Here is a 20,338-nt window from a genome sequence, read left to right as displayed (position 1 = left end):
GAAGAGGCGCTCCCCAGCCCACTGCGCGGGGCTCGCCGGGGCCGGAGCCACCGCGCGGCGCAGACAGCACAACAAACACAGCACCTGAGGCTTTACAGCTTGCTTTATTGTTTGATGGGCAATGCTACAAAATAGTTGTTTGTTTTCTCGGCCCAGCGCCCTCGGCCGCTTCGCGTTCGGGCCAGCCGCCGACGCTGGGTGGGGGTGCGCCCCTGCGCCCCCGCGCCCCGCTCCCGCGCGCAATGGTGATCGCGCCCCACGGCGGCGACCCGCTCAATCACATTCCTCCCGGCTCTGGGCGACGCGTGCCAGGGCGGGTGGGAAGCCCAACCGCTGCGCTTTTCTTTATTCCGCACCCGGGAGGCAGCTCGGGGCGAGGTGTCCTGAGCTAATCCGGTATCTCCTCTGCCTGCCTGGAAATGACAATTCCGCGCTAGAGCCACTTATGGTTTGCGGGGTCAGCGGACTCTGACTCAAGGGCGATCAATAAAAACGTTTAGTTCAGTAATAAGCTGCTTTTACCCCCCGAATATACTGGGAAAGTTGCGTCACTCTGTTGGACAGGGTGTCCCTGAGCGGCGGAGCGGCCCTTCTTTCCCTGTGAGTACAAAAAAGTGGCGTGGCTCCCCCAGTGTTTTGGTGACCACGTCCCTGAGCAAGCCACGAAGCCTTTCTTGATCCTCCTACTGGCTGTCACCACCAAGAATGGCACTGCCATCCACTGGGGAGCAAGGGGCCCTTGGGACAGAGCTTGTAGTGCTCCTTTGAAATAGAAATAGCCATGCTTGGGGATTTATAATGAAGGATTTTGTGGCTCAAATTTCAAATTAATTGAGTGAGAGTAAGTTAATTCTAATTTTGGTTCTTCCCTATGGGATTTTTTTTTCTTGTTTCAAAAAGGAGAGTTTCTAGTTACATCTTGTTATTCACTGTTCACATTTGCAAGCAACATTATACGTGTGTGTCATTGGCATGGAATAGATAATCTTGTCTCTGTTTGAAAACTAACCGTAAATGTAGGTGAGAGTAATTTGGTTATGTGCTTAATGTTGTGTTAATACAGACACCACCATTTCCCAGCTTTGGTGACACTGCAAATTCTCATCTCAGGGCTGTCCCCCTGCCTGGTCTCAGCTCCACAACTGTGTTTCAGATGGAAAAAAGACAAAGTAAGATAAAATCCAAGTTTCATGAATTTGAAGGATTACTGCAGGGAAATGAAAACACAATAACATTTCTTCCTTCAGAAAATAATCTTTAACTGTAAGGCAGGCACTAACTTTTCTTTTTCTCATGGGTAAGAGTTGCTGTTTATTTTGACCTGTCACAAATACAATGTGTTGTTTGAAACTTATTCAACTTAGCAGGTATATGGAGATAATACTAGGCAGGCCACTGAATGTGATAAAGTAAAATACGGTGGGAATAAACTAGTAAGGCCTATGAAGGCTTTTGCATTTCTCCAATAGCTTTTTAATTAACATTTCCTTAAGATGTTACATTTTCTCATACTTCTGTAATATCAAAAAGTTGAACTGGTTGTGTGATGCACCGTAAAGATATGATTGCTAAAATGTTAATTGTGCCATTTCTGTTTTGCAATTATTTTGATAATTTAAAATTGTTTTAAATATTTTTTTTCTCAAAAATTGCCCGCCATAAGGTAAAAACATGTTTTGTCTTAAAATTTTCGATAATTACTTATAAGAGTAACTATTATTATTTTTTATACAGTAGATTAAAATACATTTAATAAAGGAAAGGTGTGTCTAATTTGGGGGGAGGACTAGGCAGAGAAAATAGAAATAAATGATTTAGATTTGCAAAGAGCATACTTTGAAATAGTATGTCTTAAACAGTAAAGTGAAATATTTATGAAATAAATATTTGAAAATAGTGAAAATTTCACTTAAAATTCACAAACTGTTACTACTGACATTTAAAATTTTGTATCTTCTAAGAATGTTTGTTATGGGAGATAGTGTTCAAGATAAAGTACTTGAAATAAATAACATTTATTTAGGAACCTAAATAACATTTTAAGACTTAATTTTCAAAACAAAAGGAGTTACTGTATTTGTAAAATACAGAAATTTGCTTCCCCAACAATAAATGCTGGTTCTAAAAAGATGATTTGTGGAAAATACAAGTTACTAGTTTCCGGATAATGAAAATGCTTAGTAAATTTTGAAATCAGCAAGATATGGAAATACTTTAGAGATTAATGCTTAGAAATCTGTTTTTACATCAAAGTATATTTCATAATTATCAGACTATGATGTATCCTTGAAGTTTAACAACTTCAGAGATACTAGTCTCTCTTGCATTTTATGTATGGCCAAATTTCTACCTATTTGCCAGAAGTTGAATTTTTGGATGAAGGATGATATATTGCCAGTAAGAACTCACCTTTAAGTTCTGTTTTCCCACCACGGACTTCATAAGTCTCATGAATGCTAATGAGAAGTGTCCTTATGTGTCATGTGCAAAAATAGGACTTGGAGATATTTCACACAGGAATATCTTGTAGCCAGTATGCTGGATTAAATTGACCTAAGAAGGGGCTTCCCAGGTGGCACAGGGGGTTAAGTCTCAGCACTATGAAGCTATCTGCAGCCACTGCAGCATGAGTTCGATCCCCTACCAGGGAGCTAACCCACAAGGCCCAGCAGACCTCGCCTGTCTCAGCTGCTGCTCCACTCAGCAGTGTATTTAAGTCATTCTGCCTGTTCTGTTCCCCACTCAGTCTCTGGTGAATCCTCTCACCCCCCCCCCGCCCCCCTTCTCCCTGCACCTCTGGCCTGTACCCCAGTTCTTGTATGCATAAATAACAAATCAATCTTTATTAAAAAATTGACTTAAGAAGTATTTCAGTCTCATCTTGGCCCAGATAATACTGTAGTCTCACAGTCAAAAGTGATCATATGAAGTGATAGGCTTAGACTTGGCTTTAAAGACAATGCCATAAAAAATGAATAGCTTGAAAATATTTTTCCCTACCTTTCAAAATTTTAGGAGTAATCCTTAGTTCAGAAAACCTTCTGTCAGGCAAATGGTAGAGCTTCACTCTCCTAAGATCTAGGACCAAACTGGCCTATGTTGCTTACTTGCCACGTATAAAGTTGTTTCTATTGAATTATTTACTACAACTTGAGTGATGCTTTATTTGTTTTCATTTTGTAGCACTGATGGACTATATGAAATCATTCTTGTGGATAAATGTATGCATTTGTAATGTGTATTATGGCAACCTTTGGCTGTGGCCTAGAATTTTCTCTAAGGCAAAAAGCTAAGTGGCTGGTATTAGAATAGAGTCTGCAACATTACAGAATTGAGGGATGGTCCAAGAGTATAAATGATGAATGTTGTTTGTCATGAATTTTTTTTTAGTTATTCAAGTTAAAATCTTCTAGAATCACACTACAAATGTAGAATATTTTCAGTTTTTATTGGGATTATCAAGAAAGGAGGCAGTTTCTCTGAGCAAGAGTTGCAGAGTGGGGCCTCCCTGGTGGCGCAGCGGTTGAGTGCTGGGCTGCGAAGCTGCCCGCAGCCTCTACAGCGCCGGTTTGATTCCAGGCCGCCTGGCGAGGGTCCCACATGGCGCGCAGACCTCTCCTGCTGCCCGCTGCTCCCCTCAGCAGTGTACCTTGCCAGTCTGCCTGTTCTGCTCCTCCGCTCTGGCTCTGGTGAATTCTCTCACCCTCCCGCGCTTCTGACTGTATCCAGTGCTTGTATAAATAAATAAATAAATAAATAAATAAATAAATAAATAAATAAATAAATAAATAAATAAATCTTTAAAAAAAAAAAAAAAGAGTTGCAGAGTGGCTGTTTCTGCCATGACATGGTACTTTTCTATCTATGAAGCACTTTACAGTCATTAGTTATGCATGAGAGCCTGCAGAGCCCCTTTTCCAATGACCTCAGTACCTGTTTCTCAGAACAATTCTCAATTCCTTTGTCTTTCCTTTATATGTGTAAAGAGCAGAACATCAAAGAAGCAATACTCTGTCCCTGATGACTTCAGTGAGGACTACATTAGATCAGAGAATAGAAACTATTTTGTAGACATTTTCAGTGATGTCTACTCTCTTTACTTCAAGAAATCAAGGGGAGATGCTGCATGGTAAAGCACCTGGGTGAAATAAGCTAGCAAAACTGAATTTTTTCTCCTGAAGGCAGTGACTCTCAAACTTCTGCTGTCAGGACCCTTTACCTGCTTCATAATTAGTGAGGATCGCAAAAAGCTTTTGGTTATGCGAGTCATCAGTACATACTGTGAGATAAAATTAAAAATAATCATTTGAAATATTCATTTAAAATGGTATGCTATCTGTTAGCATTAATAACCTTAGTGAAAAATAAGTATGGATTACAAAACAAAGAAAATGAGTGTGAAGAGTGGGATAGCTTTCTATTTTTGTAAATCTTTAAAATATCTGGCTTCGTTTAGCTTAATTTTCATATCTGCTTCCTCATTCAATCTGTAGCAATATCCTACATCATAGAGCCTCTGTCCACTTATGAGAGAATGAAAGTAAATAGGTAAATAATGTTTCAGCATTATTATAAAACAGCTTTGACTTTACAGACCTCCTGAAAAAGATTAAGAGGCAACCCCTCAATAGTCTCCAGAACAGATACTGAGAAACTTTGCTTTAAAAATGGACTTTTGCAAAAGGATTATAGAGAAGTTATTGCTTAAAGGAATTTAATGCTTACATTAATGCTTTGTTGATAAAGGTTTGTCTTTAAATTAACTCTGATCACAGTTTTATTTTGTGACTTTTCCACTCCATAATTGAACACTGATCTAAAATTCCCTGATATACCAGACTTTGAGGAAAAAATATTGTGATGTTTTATAATTGAAAATTTAAGGCTCCATTCTAAGAAACTCTAGGAGAGATAGACTTGAATGTGAATTAGTATATGCAAAATCTTGTAGTTACCTTTATCTTTTAGAGATCTTTTTACCTTTTATCCTGTAAAGTTGTGGCAGATGAAACACTGTAGAGAACTTGACATCTATAACAAATAATACATTTGACCTAGGTGGGAGTTGCAAGCCACAGCATTTTGAACCAAGAAATTAAAATTGTTATAGTAAGGAAAAATCATTTAGTTTTGGAACAAGTTATACTGTGGAATTAAGGACTAAAAACTTGGAAACTAACAAGTCAAGGATCATAGTGGTTCAGGGCAAGGGGAGGATCTTTTTATGCTAACTATGAGGAGAAAAAAAGGAATTGGCTCTGAGATATTGACTGTAGGAAACTGGCATTTGCCCATCAGAATTTGATTTCCCTTCTTCATCAGCACGTGGACCAGCTGCACATCCCTGATTGTTTTACACGTGAAGGGGCGGGGCAGGGGACACATGATCACAAACTTACCAGTGGATTCTAAGCAGAAGCAATGTGGGTTATTCCAGGCTTAGGTCTTGGATGGTAGGTGTATTTCCTTTATGATCTCTTTTTTCCTTCCAACTGGCTGGGACCTATGAAAGCCCAGTTTTAACTGGACAGATTATGAAAGTGCCATAGGGATGTGAGGGGACAAGAAGATGGAAATAACCAATGTCCTAAATAACCTTGGGGAATGCAGTTGCCCACCAACCTGAAGCGTTCAGCCCAAGCTATAAGTAAGAAATAAAATTTTATCTGCTTTGTAACACTGAAATATTATTGGGCCTATTTATTACATCATCCTAGTGTTACCCTAATACCAACTGGATATTGTCTAGCATATGGAAGAAGTAAGAAGTCAAGCATGATCTAAAGTTCTGAATTTGAATTATAGATTCTGAATGAATCATGTATATATTCACATATACAATCACCAATCTTTGAAATATTTATCTAGTGTTTATATCTAGTGCAACACTATTCTGTATGCTATTTGTTTAGCAGTGAAAAAACAAAGTTCTTACCCTTTTGAAGCTTCTTTTTTTTGTGTGGTGCATTCACTGAAATACAAATCAGTGCATAGTACAATAGAGGTAATGAGAAAAGCTATGAATAAAAATCAAGCAGACAAAGGGGATAGAAAATTTAAGATGGAGTGATCGAGTGAAGCTCGAGGAGGTGACTCTTGAGGTAGCGAGCAGGTACCTTGAGGAGGTAGTGAAAATGAGACATGTAAAACTGCATCAATTCTATATTGAAACTGTATATTACAGTTTCAATAAACCCTTGGTGTACATAGTACTGTACAAAAAAGAAATGGATCAGTATTAAACAGGAAACTAAGTTATTCCCTTACATGACTTAGTTAAAATGGAAGAATCTGTGTAGGATAAAAAAGCAGTAGGACACAAGGAATATAATAATTCATCAAAGATAATGGTGAAGAAAAATGAGTAGAAAGATAGAAGGTAAAAAAAGACATGTAAATGTGAGAAATAGATGAAGATATCAGGGTGGTGATGAAGAAAAATAAAAGACAATAGAAAAGTCTCAGGAACTGAAGCCAGAAGTCTTCAAAGGGCAGGTATGAAAAGCTGTGCCCCATACATCAGAAAGATCAAGGAAGATAAGGACAGAGAAAATGCCTTTGAACTTGGCTGAATTGAGATCATTGGATACCATAAAGAGGCAAAGATGGAAGCCAGATTTAGGAGGGGATTTAGGGGGGAAATATTTTAAATATAGTTCACCTAACTCCTCACCATTGTTATTGGACATTTATTGAGTGTGGTGATTCTATAGAGCTCTAGACTGATAACTAAAGTATTCACTGGATCCAGTTGCCAGATTTGCGAAGAATGACTGAAGAAGTACCAAAGCCTGGTACTTCTATTAATCCTTTTCAGAAGGACTCTGGAGGACAGAACTATCTAAAGTGTTTTTAACCCCTTTGGCTGTCTGGCTTCGCTGAATTTAGGAAGACTCAAGAATCCACAAAGTAAGCAGACAAACCAATTAGATGTTAAAATCCCAGAGGCTAGAGCTAAGCTGTCAAAAGAAACTGAGTATGAAGAGGTAATTATCCAGTAATTATAAAAACTGAGGCAAAACTCTGGGAGAAAAAGGCCTATTGGCATGTTGTAAAACTGTTCAAGAGGTTAACAATTTGCTTTGTTTTGTTGACACTAGACTAAAATGTGATGTTTCTTCGGAAGGTAATATTCCTTGGATTGTAAATCACCATGCTGTTAAAAACTCAACTGAAAAGACTGATTGCAGAAACATGTTTAAAAACCACAAGAAGTAACAGAAAACAATCACTAAGGCCTCCGAAATTCAGGTAGCAAAAGCAAAGTCTTCATGTACTTTGTATTGTGAGCTACCATGCAACTGATAATACTTTGCTACTTGGAAAATATGGGGAATTGAATCACTGAGGTGTTCCTGGGAGGAGAAAATCATTAGTGCTATCTGCCCTAAACTGCCTCTCCTGGAATGGATGCCTACCAAGAATTTATAGTTTCTCTTAGTCTTATCTTGCTCGGTGTGAAATGAGAGGGTGTATACAATTATTTGTGCCTCCAATGCAAGTCCATTGTGATGGGGAGAGAAATAAAGACTAAATCTAGAATGCATGCAAGCACACTAAGTTAGTTATGATTTGTAGTTCTAATTAATTTTAAATGATTGTCTCCACCCAATACTTTGCAGTATGCACAGGACAATACAACATAATTAATATCTTCAGTAAACGTGGGAGTGAGTAGAGGATAAGAGAAAAGGCTTATTGGATTTTGAGGGCTAAGATACTAGAAAGAGAAACTCATCTAGTGGGTAAGTGCACAGTGTGTAGTAGGGAAATCACCTCAAGACTAAACAAAAAGCTACAGTGAGGGTAGCTGAAATACTCAATTTTAAGGAATGTTTTGTTGTGGTGATTTCCTTAATACTATTTTTCCCCCAGAATGATAGGGATTCCATTCCCCCCTAGTTTTCTCCCTCCACTTCTAAATTGGGGATTATGTTAAAGTGTATAAAGCAATAAAATGAAGACACCTCCATAACTGTGAAGGTTTTAGTTGTTTAGTTTCTTGGAATCTCATATTGGCAAATAAATGTTTTGCAGTGTGCTCTTTGCTCTTTTTTTCTGAATGAAATATGTATAAAATGCACATCATGTGCAAAGTATATTAATGGTGGTACTGTAATTTTCTCTTATAATCAGATTAATTTGATACTTTGGCATTGAATTACTTAGCTCATAGCAAGCTCATTGAATTACTTAGCTCATAGCAAGCCACACATAGACCAGATGGGTGGTTAGATGACAGACTCGGTGAATAAGAACTTTTGTGATACTTTCTTCTAAGGTAAGTTTCCTAATTGTCCCTCAAATCTTTATCTTGAATGAGTCGATGCTCTTATTCTGACTCATAGCCGCTGATCGATTGATCGATCTGTCTATCTATCCATCCATCCATCCATATCTATATCAAATGTGAATCAATGTGAAGCGAGGGAAAGACAGGAAGGCTTGGAACCGTTACTACATTTGAACTTTGCTATTAATAAAATCAGTTAATTGAACAGCTAGTCATGACTGAGGACAAGTGTAAGGTAGATAAAAATGGCTCTTCCTGCTCTAGTCACTATATTGAGACATACGGTTTTTTGTCTCAATTTAAACTCTTCTATTGTAACTACCACCTAATGATTGTCTCCTGTGTGCCGGCACCAGGCTATGTAATATTCTCATCTTGTTATTCTCATCTAAAATAGGTAAGACGAGAGTATCCCATATTGCAGAAGAGGAAAGTAACTACAGTCAAAGGAACTCGCCAAGTGTCTCACAGAATTTACAGATGTAGGCACAATTATATTGAAATTAATTGCACTGGTACTTTGCATAACACCACTTAATTTAGGTGTACTTATTCCTTAAGCAGCTTTTATTGTTGACATGCAGTTCAAGAAAACCTAAAGATCTTTAAGTGTTGCTTATTGACATCATTAATTTTTTTTCCTTGAAAAACAAACCTCCAGGTCTTCATAACATGAGACTGTTCTACAACACACTCAAAGTCAGTCAACAAAGTATTTATGGCTATTATCACACTCAAAGTTAAGCTATGTGGGTCACTTTTCGTTTCTGGAAATACCACGTTAGTTTGTTTTGTTTTATTTCTGTCTTCTTTTTATTTCTTTCCCTTTTGACCCTCCACAGGGATTATTTCCTGCCATGCACCATTCATCTGCCTAGCTCATTCAGTGGTTTCAGTTCAGATGCCAGTTCCTCAGGAAGTGGAGCTCATATGCCCTGGCCGTGGGCTCCCATGACAGACTCTGTTCACTGACTGGATTCTCCATACTCTTCACGTGACTGTAGGCCCCCAGAATGTCTGTTTTCTTCAGTTTTGTATCCTCAGACCAGCACCATGCAGAGTAGGTATCAAATATTTATTTACAGTATATAAAGTATGAGTGACTCTCAGGCATATCAGTGTCAAATGTGACCTGCACTGCTTTCCTAAGGACTAAGGGCGAGGGAAGGACCAAATAAAAGAAGGCTATTCTAGAATGAAGACTGGATCTCACTTTAAGTGATGAGAGACGGTGAGAGCTGTAAATTAATGGTTGGGGGTAGGTATCTGAAGTCAGACAGTCTTTTTTTTTTTAAGATTTATTTATTTATGCACACAAGAACTGGGGTACAGGCCAGAGGAGTGGGGAGGGGGTGAGAGGATTCACCAGAGACGGAGAGGGGAGCAGAACAGCAGATTGCCTGAAATACACTGCTGAGGGGAGCAGGGGGCGAGTTAGGAGAGGTCTGCTGCACCATGTAGGTTGCTCCCTGGCCACCCGGGCATCAAACTCGTGCTGCAGTGGCTGCAAATAGCTTCATAGGTTGCATCTTAACCCCCTGCACCACCTGGGAGGCCCTGGAGTCAGACAGTCTTGATATGAAAACTAATACATGCTGTTTCAACATGGGCATTTTACTTAGCTTCTCTGAACCACAGTCCCCATCTACTTAGCAAAGGTTTATTGGACTAGTTTGGAGTATACCTGTTATGTAATAAACCTTACATGTGGGTTTGTTTTTGTTATTATTAAGAAGAGTTTAAGAAAAGTAGTTTTCTCTTGAATGAATTTATTTGGGTCTTTCCATTCTTTTCTGTGTCCCATTGAGATGGATGCTGAGTTTTGACCTTTTTTTCCTTGTTTTTAGCCTGTATGGAAGATGCATTATCTTTTGTGTTTGCTTTCCTTTCTGTTGTTACTACTTACTTACACTCTTTCTTCCTAAGAATGTGCTTGTGCACATACTTTCATGACTCCCTTTAAATAAGGAGAATTGTGACATTAAAGGCATTTTTAACAAATAATTAAAAGAAAATTTTAAAAGTCATACCATCCTATTACAACCCATTTCTTTTTTGTATATTACTTGCTACAAGCAGATACATAGTTATAACTGTAACATGTGGATACATATATTCTGCCGGTTTTGTTCAACATTCTATAATAAATGTTATCCATGTGCACTTCCATAACCAAATATATCTTGAGAAAATGGCTTTGTTACATCAGTTGTTCCTTGGCCATTCCTCACTGGTCACCATTGCAAAGTCTAAATGCAAAATTCCATCTAATATTATTGTCTATGTTTTATAATTTCATCGCATTTCTTATAGCATAGATTCTTACTTATGGCATATATTCAAAAGGTTAATGAAACAACCCGCAAAGGAGTTTCTGGTATAGGCTAGTAGCAGAGGCTCATTGTGCCTGGCTTAAAATTGATTATGTGAAAGAACAGTGTGCACCTCTAGAAAGGCTAGCAATTCTGCCATCAGATAAGTGATTGCAGCCTTCCGTGGGCTGGCTCCCTTTATTTTAGCTACTGGTTGTAGAGCTGGGAAACAGAAGCCTGCATGGAGAATGAGGGCTCGGACTTTTTTTTTTTTTAACTGAAATGTCAAGCTATGTGACGATGCCCGGCAGAAGACGACCCCCTGCGAGATGTGATAAGCCTCAGGCCTGCACCACACACTACTCTGAAAATGCCATGGGAGGGCTTCCCAGGCTGATGGAACTAATGACAGTAATAGCTCTGGGTAATTTGTCTTTTTCCTTACTGTGCACATTCTCTACATGTGGTGCACTTTACACCTACCACCAGGCTCACATCTGGAATGCTACGACCCTCTCAGTCCTGATTCAGATAGGTTGAATTCTCCTGTAAAGTAAATCTGACCTCTAATTTTCTTAATAATTCAGGATTATGCTAATGTTTCTCAGCAACCTGTGTCGGTCGAATGGTATGGGAACACGAAAGAAAGCTTAAGTCCTTGTATTGAAAGCATGACCAAGCCTTCTTGCAGATTTGCTTCTGATTTTTTTTTCTGTATATTGTTCTAAAAGAGAAAATACACATTTTGAAAAATGTGTATGCTTATGTTGTTTATGCAGTATTTCCGGTTGTAGGACATCCTCTGCTTAAGGAGAAATTTTCTGTTTTTTTTCGTTGGTAAATGGATTTTCTACTAAAGATTTATAAGAATACTAATGATAGGTTTGCGTTTTTAATTCTAACTGTAAAAAATACTTAGATAGTTAAAGAGACTGACAAAATAATTTCAGGGATAGATAAAACAGACTTCACAGCCGCTTAATCTCATAAATGCAGAGTGCTTTCAGGAAGATTTTAACAATAAAAATCCTGTTTTAGTGCCGGTTCCATAGCAAGATTATACTTTTTATATTGTATTTATGTCTTACATTTTCTACACTTATGTAAAAAAATAGCTGTATTATTAAAAGTATAGACATCTCAACATATCTTTTCAAAAAATATAAATGACCTTAAGTTTTAAGAAAGATTTGTATTACGTTATAAGGGCAGGCTCTTCAATTCTCACTCTCTGTGAATAAAGGGAGAATGTAAGTATCTCCATAAATTAGTATGTGAAAGATTCCCCCAGAGAGCAAGAGATTTTCAGCCTTTCTGGAGGTATGAGAACCACATTATTTGGCAGGAAAAGTGTATGCTCATTAGTATGGCTACCTGAATCATTCTGTCAAAATATTTGTAAAGTTATTTCTAGGTTATAAGTCGACACTTAATTTTATTAGCTTTTCTTCAGTTAGGTTGAGCTAGTGAAACACTTTGTTTTGAGAATTAAATATTGTGCACAGAAATATACAAATTGATAATTGTTATTTTGGTTAGTTATTTATGTTTCACACAATTAGATCTTATAAACATTCTTCTATAAATAATATCTGTGGCCATTATTGGGTCAACAAATGAAAAGATAACTCATCAGGGATGTTTAGTTCCTCTCTCTACTTCACACTAATGCCTCAATTACTCAAACGCCACATAATTTAAAGACAGAAGGGGTTGGTTGCTGTCTTAAGTACTGAGCCAGATCAGAATTTAACCACAGACTAAGACCACTCCATAAAAATCCTCTGTAGCTTCTGGATATGTGGTACGGATGGATTCCAGAACTTTTTATTTGTAATTTGGACATCCTAAGAGGTAGTCATGCACCCATTGGTTTAGAATAACACCAAAGTAGGAAGGGAGAGACAAACAAGAGAAATGGCATGTGGAGTTCCAGAGAGCCCTGGAGTGTCGCATTTTTCCAGGTCTGAGATCCAGGAAGGATTGCTTTTGGAAAAAAATAATGTTTATCACTGTCCCTGAGTGAAGCAAAACAGGCGGCAGAAGGGCTGCTACAGAGGCTAATTCTGGGCGGTGCAGTGTATAGACCCTTCCTGGGCCACATCCCTTTGGGTAACATTGTGTCCAGTTTGGAGCCTTCTGCCTATTTCAAGGATCTGTGAGTTGAGGTTGATGAGAGCAGTAATTGAGGTCATGTATTTCACACTAGACAAAGGCCTGCAGAGAGCAATTTGAATTGTGTGTGTGTGTGGCTTTAAAATATTTAAGGAAAACACTTCCCAAAGAACAGTCATTTAAGGTGGCATCATGTGATTGCAGCAAAATCTGTGAAAGGTGAAAATTCAATAGTCCCATTTCACTGAATTAGTCGACGACCACCCAGTAAAGAGCAATCTACAAAGACACCCTGTTCATGGCAAGCCAGAGTCGATCATATGGACTGTTTTTAACCAAATTGTCCATTTATGGAGCTATAGGGTCATCACAATAGTTCTGTAACAGGGTGGGCCCCAGGAAAGGGGAGGTTCCAGGTTTCCTGCCCTACCCAAGGGAGGATGGAGCTGAGCAGGGAGAGAAGAAGCTGCAGAGGAGACTGAGGAAGGAAGGAAGCAGGATGGAGCCAGAAGGAGAGCAGGAGGAGGCACATGGAGCCGAGAGACACGTGAAGAAACTGCGCTTGCTTTTGGTCGTGGACTGGTTGACACAGATGTCGGTGAGAGACCCGTGGGGAGGTGACAATGGCGGTTTTTGTCTCGATTTTGATTTTGCTCTTTTCCCGCCAGACTTGTCTGGTTGTTTCTGATCCTTTTCTGTGGGTTCCCACTGGAAGATGCTTTAGAGTTGTGGCAGGTTTTGGGGCCTTCCTCTGGGCCAAACCCATTTGGATGGACTTTCACCCACGAGAGGACAGGTAACTTTGGGTGCTTGATTTAGAAATTAGATTCTTTGCCTTTACTGTGTTGTTTACTAATTGTATTAAAGTTCCTTCTCATTAAAGTCTGGTATGTTTTGTATTGATGCAGCAGATGGCAGAACCTATTTAGAGCAGGCAGGTTTGCAGCGTCTGGGCTGCCCCTCTCCCTGCCTTGTAACAGTTCCAAATGGTCATTGCTATAGAGAAGGAAACTGAAAAGGAGGGAAACTTGCCATAAGGAAGGTAAGAAGATGTGAACAGAGATCTGGCTGATGGCAAAGCTCTCTACTCGCTGTTCTTTCATCCTCCAGCCCACTCCTCCTCTTCCCTGTCCCTTCCCCAGCCCTTTGTAGTTTTGTTCTTAACAGAGCAGACTGTTAAGTAAGCAAAGGTCTGGAGAAAGCAGAACCAAGCTTATGGAGGACTTAAATCCCATTTCTAATAGTTGCATGACCTTGGGCAGTTACTAACATTTCCCGGTCTCATTGTTCTTCTAGATAAGCCAGCGATAATCCTAACTCATAGAAAACTGAGCAGATGAACTGCTGAGCCCAGCAGATAGTCCATGTGTTCATTTATAATGAAAAACCTCCCAGTTAAACTTTGAAAGGCTTTTTTTCTCTCCTTCAGGAATCTGACGTATAGGTCTTTATAAAAACATCCTTTTTCTTTAGCAACTTCATAAAATTGAAGCCCATTTATATATCAAGGCATATTTATTTACATTTTTGTAAAACATAGCCTCTTAGAAAAAAAAATAGCCTCTTAGGATATTCAACACTTGTGGGGGGGGCCACAGATATTGTATGTGAACTAGTACTTTGGAATATTTTTCTTTAAACCAATTCCTTTAGTTTGTAAAAATGGTAAGCAAGGCAGTTTGATTTAAAAGGTAGTTAAACTTTTATAGCTGATTTATGTGATTCCTGAAAAATGCTGATAGTCACTTATCTTAAACTGCCTTCCTCCAGGACCACCTTTCCTGGAGAGGTGCTTCCTTGCATATTAAAGGTGGAATGAATATGATAACTAGTCCTTAAAGAGAAGAAAGTTCACTGGATAAATGTTCTGGACACTGTCAACTGATAGTTTTCATTGCTTCATTGACTTTGCATGTTTACCGAACTCCTAACAATGTCTAAATTATGTGAGATTACAAGGATATGTAAAAAAAGCCTTGTGACCTTAAAGCAATTTATTGTTGAGTGAGGGCACTGAAGCATTATATGTAGATGTAAACCCTCAGGAGAGGAAAAGACTGAGTTCACAGGAGGAAGGAGTCAGTTCAGCTGAAGGGATTAGGATTCATGGATGGGTGATTTTTGAACTTGGTTGTAGAGTAGGTATGATTTGGATAAAGATAAGGAAAGACACTTCAAGTAGTAGAAGGAAGGAATAAAATGCACAAAGACATAGAATGTTAGAGTGAGGTTGTGGGCAGAGAACAGTAAGTCCTGTTCTGATAAACATAGGGTGTGTGTGAGGGAGGGGGGTTACCTTAAGTTTACAACAGAATCACCTTCAAAGTTTCTTAAATGTACTTATTCCCAGGCCCACCCCAGAGTCTCTTTGGGATGAAGCCAAGGGATCAGCATTTTATTTTATTTTATTTTTTAAAAATTTTATTTATTTATATATACAAGAGCTGGAGTACAGGCCAGAGGTGCAGGGGGTGAAAGGATGCACCAGAGATAGAGTAGGGAACAGAACAGGCGGATTGAATGAAATACACTGCTGAGGGGAGCAGCAGGTGAGGCTGGAGAGGTCTGCTGCGCCATGTGGGTTGCTCCCTGGCGGGCTAGGGGTTGAACTCCTGCAGCAGAGACTCTGAATAGCTTCACAGTGCTATGCTTAACTCCTTGTGCCACCAGGGAGGCCCATTATGGAAAGTTTTAAATGTAGATAAAAGTAATAGATAAAACAGTATATTGAACACCTTGGCATATGATCACCCAGCTTCCACAACTATCAAGTTTTGTTTCATTTGCCTCCTTACCACCCTCTCTACCTATATTATTTTGAAGCAACTCTTAGAAATTATAAAACTTCAGGGCCTCCCCGGTGGCGCAGCGGTTGAGCACTGGGTTGCGAAGCTGCCCGCAGCCTCTGCAGTGATGGTTCGATCCCCGGCTGCACCCCGGCCACCAGAGGAGGGTCCCACATGGCGCGCAGACCTCTCCTGCCGCCTGCTGCTCCCCTCAGCAGTGTACTTCAGTCCTTCTGCCTGCTCTGCTCCCCGCTCTGGCTCTGGTGAATTCTCTCACCCTCCCACGCTTCTGACTGTGCTCAGTGCTTGTATAAATAAATAAATAAATCTTTAAAAAAAAAAGAAAGAAATTATAAAACTTCATCCATAGCATTTCAGTGTGTATCTCTAAGTAAGAATGTAAAGGTACCACAATAGCATTATAACACTTGCAAAACAATAATTTTTAATGTCATGAAATAAAAAGTTGTGTTCTAATATTTTACTGTTTCATAAACATATGTGTACAATTTTTAGCAGTTTATTTGAATCAAGATTTTGACAAGCTCTGCACATTAAGATTGGTTGAATTGTTTCTTAATCTCTTTTAATCTTTTTATCCCCTCTTTCTCTCCCTTGTTCAAGAAACTAGATTGTCCTACAGAGATTCCTTCATTCTGCAATTTAATGATTGCATTTTTATGACATCATTTAACCTATTTTCTAGTTTTCTACAGATAGCTGAATCTAGAGGTTTGATAAGATTTTGGTTTTTCAAGACCATTCTCCAAGTTGTGGTATGTTTTTAAAAGCACAGAACTGATGCTAGCAACAACTGTTGAGCAATGCCTAGAGTCTTTAATAGAAATTGCAAAATGATGAAACTCTATCTTCATTTTATTGCTGGAATATGTTTGTAAAGAGACATTTCCTCTCATCTACTAGTTGCTGACAAAATAAAACCACTTAGCTAAGAAAGGCAGAACAGATAATTCTTCCCTTATTTACCAGTTTTAGAGCAATGAATTGATCATAACTATTGTACAATGGGATCCAATTATTTAATTAATTTGTTTAATTAGTATTATTATGAATTTAATTATGCCTGGGATCTTCCAGTCCATTACAGTGTTACTGTTATTGATGTTCAAGTTGTTCTTTCTTGGTCTGGTTACAATCTCTTCAATTTGGCTCCTGAGTGCTTTTGACGTGGTCTTACCGGCATTCGAAACATTACTTTCCAATATGACAAGATGTTCCAAGATCATGGTGTACAGTTCCTACCCCAAACCTGCAGTTATTTCTCCAAGGAACACTCATGTCTTTTAGTGGGGAACCATATTTTAGGACTACAATCTGGCCAGTAGTGGTTCTCATCACTATTAAGAAATATTTCTGAGGCTTTTCAATAGAAAGAGCTAGGGAAGATTTTATTTTCCAAGTAATGTCACATCACAAATTCATACTTATACTTTCAGATCAAATCTAGCACTACAGGGTTCTACCTGATCTTGTTACCTCCTTTCTCCTAGATTCTCCCAAAATCCCAGTTCTCACTGACCACAAGAATGTTAGAATGAGAATATTTTATGATGAACCATTTGGTTTGTCTTGCAATGTGCATACAAAAGTTTCAGATTGGGGATACTAACATTTTTAAATAATATTGCTACTGACAAGTTTTAAAAATCTTGTCCTTAGTGTATATGCCACTAGAAATATATTTAGTTTGTTCTATTTTAAAGTTATTTTGAATAAGTTAGCTATATTATTGCACTAGGAGTTGTTAGATATTAAGGTTTGTTTTATTGCATTTTTAGAAATTAATTTATAAATTTGATTTTTATCATTTAATATTTATTATAATATAGGATATTTACATCATCTCAATGTTAAATTTATAAGATAAGTTATTGTCAGAGTAATTTAACCTGTCCCATAAGGCTATCTGCTTCCTCTCCCAATGGATAACCCTTTAAGCTATATATGGTTTGTCATTACAGTGTTTATATCCAGCACGTAATTTTAAAAGTCTCCAGAGATCTCATGTAGAGTCAGACTAGAGAGCCTTTACTGTAGAAAATGATGAGCTAGAATGTTTGTCACAGGGAGTAGGGACTTTGTATAGCACATTAAAATGTGTTCCCTACATTTAAATCAGTGCCTGGCATCTTAGCAGGCAGTCTGTGTTGAACAAATGAATGAATGAATGCTTGTTAGAAACTTGTGATCAGAGGAGTGGATGGACCAACGCTGTGCCTTTCACAAAGTTAATCTAAAGTAGTGGTTAAGGTGATTTGGAAGGAAAAATAAAATATCTGGGTGACCACTCTGCATATGGATGTCATTAATTAGATGATACTAATTTTGAAGGAAGAGCAAAAAGCTTAAGCATGTGTGGGGTGTGTATTTGTGTGCGTGTGTGTGTATGTGTGAGAGAGAGAATTCTGTGGGTCTGCAGGGTGTGCTGTAGGCTTGTCTCTGGTAGCTTGCACTGGTCAGCAGGCAGATTGTGTAGGCTCACTTGCATCACTGGCATTTGGCAGGCTTTTGCTTGGGTGCTGTGTCTCCTTATTTCTCCTTCAGGTGTTCATTTTTCATCCTTCAGGATGTTAGCTTGGGTACTTTCCCATCCCTGGTGGACTCAAGATACTAGATACAGCAAAAGCAAGTCTCAAGTGTTTTTCAAGTTTCTGTTTGTGTCATGTTTGCACAGGTCCCAAAGGAAGCCACGGTGACAACCCTGAATCTAAAGGTAGAGAGGCAAACTCTGGCTCTTGGTGAGAAGGGAAGACAGTATGGCATTTTGAATCTTCCACAGTCTGGGATATGTGCAAAGCAGACATGTGAATAAAATCATATACTTGCTATAGTTCTAGTTTAGTCCCTTACACGATTGCTTATTTCTATGCCTGTGTCCTTTTTCATGTGCCTTTCTGAAGTATTTCTCACCCACATAGTTCATTTTGAGTTCTATATACTCCACAAATCCTTCCCTTACCAGAATTTCACTTAAGAGAAATCTCTTCAGTACTTCCTCTTTTACTTTGGTGATTGTCTTTTAATTATACACTCTCTTATTTTTTTGCATTATTCCTAAACACTATGTGTGCGCTTCTACTGAGCTCTCAGCAAATTGTCTTATTTTTTTCTGTTATAATATTCAGTGAATTTGGAATAATACTAGAATGTATTTTATAAATGATAGTTACTCTTCTGAAATTGGATACAGCCAAAATCGTCTTTACTTTGCCTTCAAACAGATCTGTCCAATCATGAAAAATGGCTAAAAAAAATCTGGTTCAATTCAGTGTTTTAACAATTGGATCGAATCAATTTAAAAATATTTGTGATTGTGTTTTTTTGAATTATATGTGCAATAAGACTGACTACTTATAAGTATGACATATACAATAGAGGAGCTCACAGCAGTCTGTGTAGTAAAAATAATGAAAAGCAACAGAGGGTGTGGTGATCCAGAGAATACATCTTTGGGAGACCACTTTCAGTTTTCTTTAAGATCATGTCTTAATGGGGAGATCTGAAGGAGAGATGGTGATATTTGTGTAAATCAGAAAAGCAAAGATGAAGACTAAGAGGATTGTTGGGAGAAAGGAGAGAAAAATATTGGGCCTCCTCTGGTGGCGCAGCGGTTGAGCACTGGGCTGTGAAGCTGCCCGCAGCCTCTGCAGCACCGGTTCGATCCCTGGCTGCTGGCGAGCGTTCCACATGGCATGACAGCCCTCTCCTGCCGCACCCGCTGCTCCCCTCAGCAATGTATTTCGTCAGTCTGCCTGTTCTGTTCCCTGCTCTGGCTCTGGTGAATCCTCTCACCCTCCCGCGCTTCTGACTGTACCCAGTGCTTGTATAAATAAATAAATAAATCTTAAAAAAAAAAAAAAAAAGAAAGGAGAGAAAAACAACGAAATGCTAGGACTTCAGTATCAAAGCATATTCTCTAGCTCTGATTTGGCTGCTGATGGCCTGGGGAAGAGTCTTTAGGGAGACTGAGAAGTAGAGGAAGGATTCAAGAAGCCCTTTTCTCCCCTGGTTCTTACTGAAATTTTCAGAGAAGAGTGTCCACAAAGGGAGATGTTACTGAGAAAGAGAAAAGGGTGGGCTACTGGAAGAGAGAAAGAAGGGGAAGTGAAATTGAACTTGGGGAAAAGCCTCTATTCCTAAAATAGTAGTGATTGTTATACCATGGTTGAAGAGCTCTGAACCCAACTATAGGTGAATTAAGTTCAAATAAAACTGCCAATCAGGTCTGGCTCTTGTAGGTTATTTGTGAAATGCTTGACTATTTGTGGGTAGTGTGGTAGGAATATTTTGAGATTTTTCTGAGTAATGAGAGATGTATAGAAACTTCACTTTGTTTGTTTGGAGACCACCAACCTAGACTAAAGTCCTCATTGAGCTCCTGTAAAAGAAAAGGCGTACAAAGCAGTTAACATGTTTATATGGAAAGAAATGAGGCTCAGAAAGATGCCTAACAATTTACCAGTGAGAGCTGTATTCGTGTAGAGAAGTCTAATGGATGTCATCATTGTCAATAATGGTTGGAGACGGCTTGTCAGCAGATTGGATTGGCTGTCATAGACATTGAGAACCACAATGTATGGACCTTGAACTTGTTACCAATGTTTTAATTATTTATATAAATATACATTTTCATGAGTATACTTTTATTTTTTTTTAATTTTTAAAGATTTATTTTCATTTATACAAGCACTGGGTACAGTCAAAAGCGCGGGAGGGCGAGAGAATTCACCAGAGCCAGAACAGGGAGCAGAGCAGGCAGAAGGACCGAAGTACACTACTAAGGGGAGCAGCAGGCGGCAGGAGAGGTCTGC

The 20,338-nt window shown here is 38.7% G+C and overlaps 1 long non-coding RNA gene across 2 annotated transcripts in view; it reads left to right on the top strand.

The window, feature by feature from the left end:
* Positions 1-324: 324 nt before the first annotated feature.
* Positions 325-20,338, top strand: part of LOC129144709 (uncharacterized) — a 40,457-nt gene continuing 20,443 nt past the window's right edge. For both annotated transcript variants that reach the window (XR_008549159.1, XR_008549160.1), the window contains exons 1-2: positions 325-600; positions 1,064-1,169. This is a non-coding gene — a long non-coding RNA (uncharacterized LOC129144709). The remainder of the gene's footprint in view (positions 601-1,063; positions 1,170-20,338) is intronic.

This window comes from Talpa occidentalis, unplaced genomic scaffold, assembly GCF_014898055.3.
Source record: "Talpa occidentalis isolate TD23 unplaced genomic scaffold, MPIMG_talOcc4v2.1 talOcc4.6, whole genome shotgun sequence".
NCBI classification, from domain to species: Eukaryota; Metazoa; Chordata; class Mammalia; order Eulipotyphla; family Talpidae; genus Talpa; species Talpa occidentalis.
Note: the sequence above shows the minus strand (reverse complement) of the source record. Positions and strands in the feature narration are given on the sequence as shown.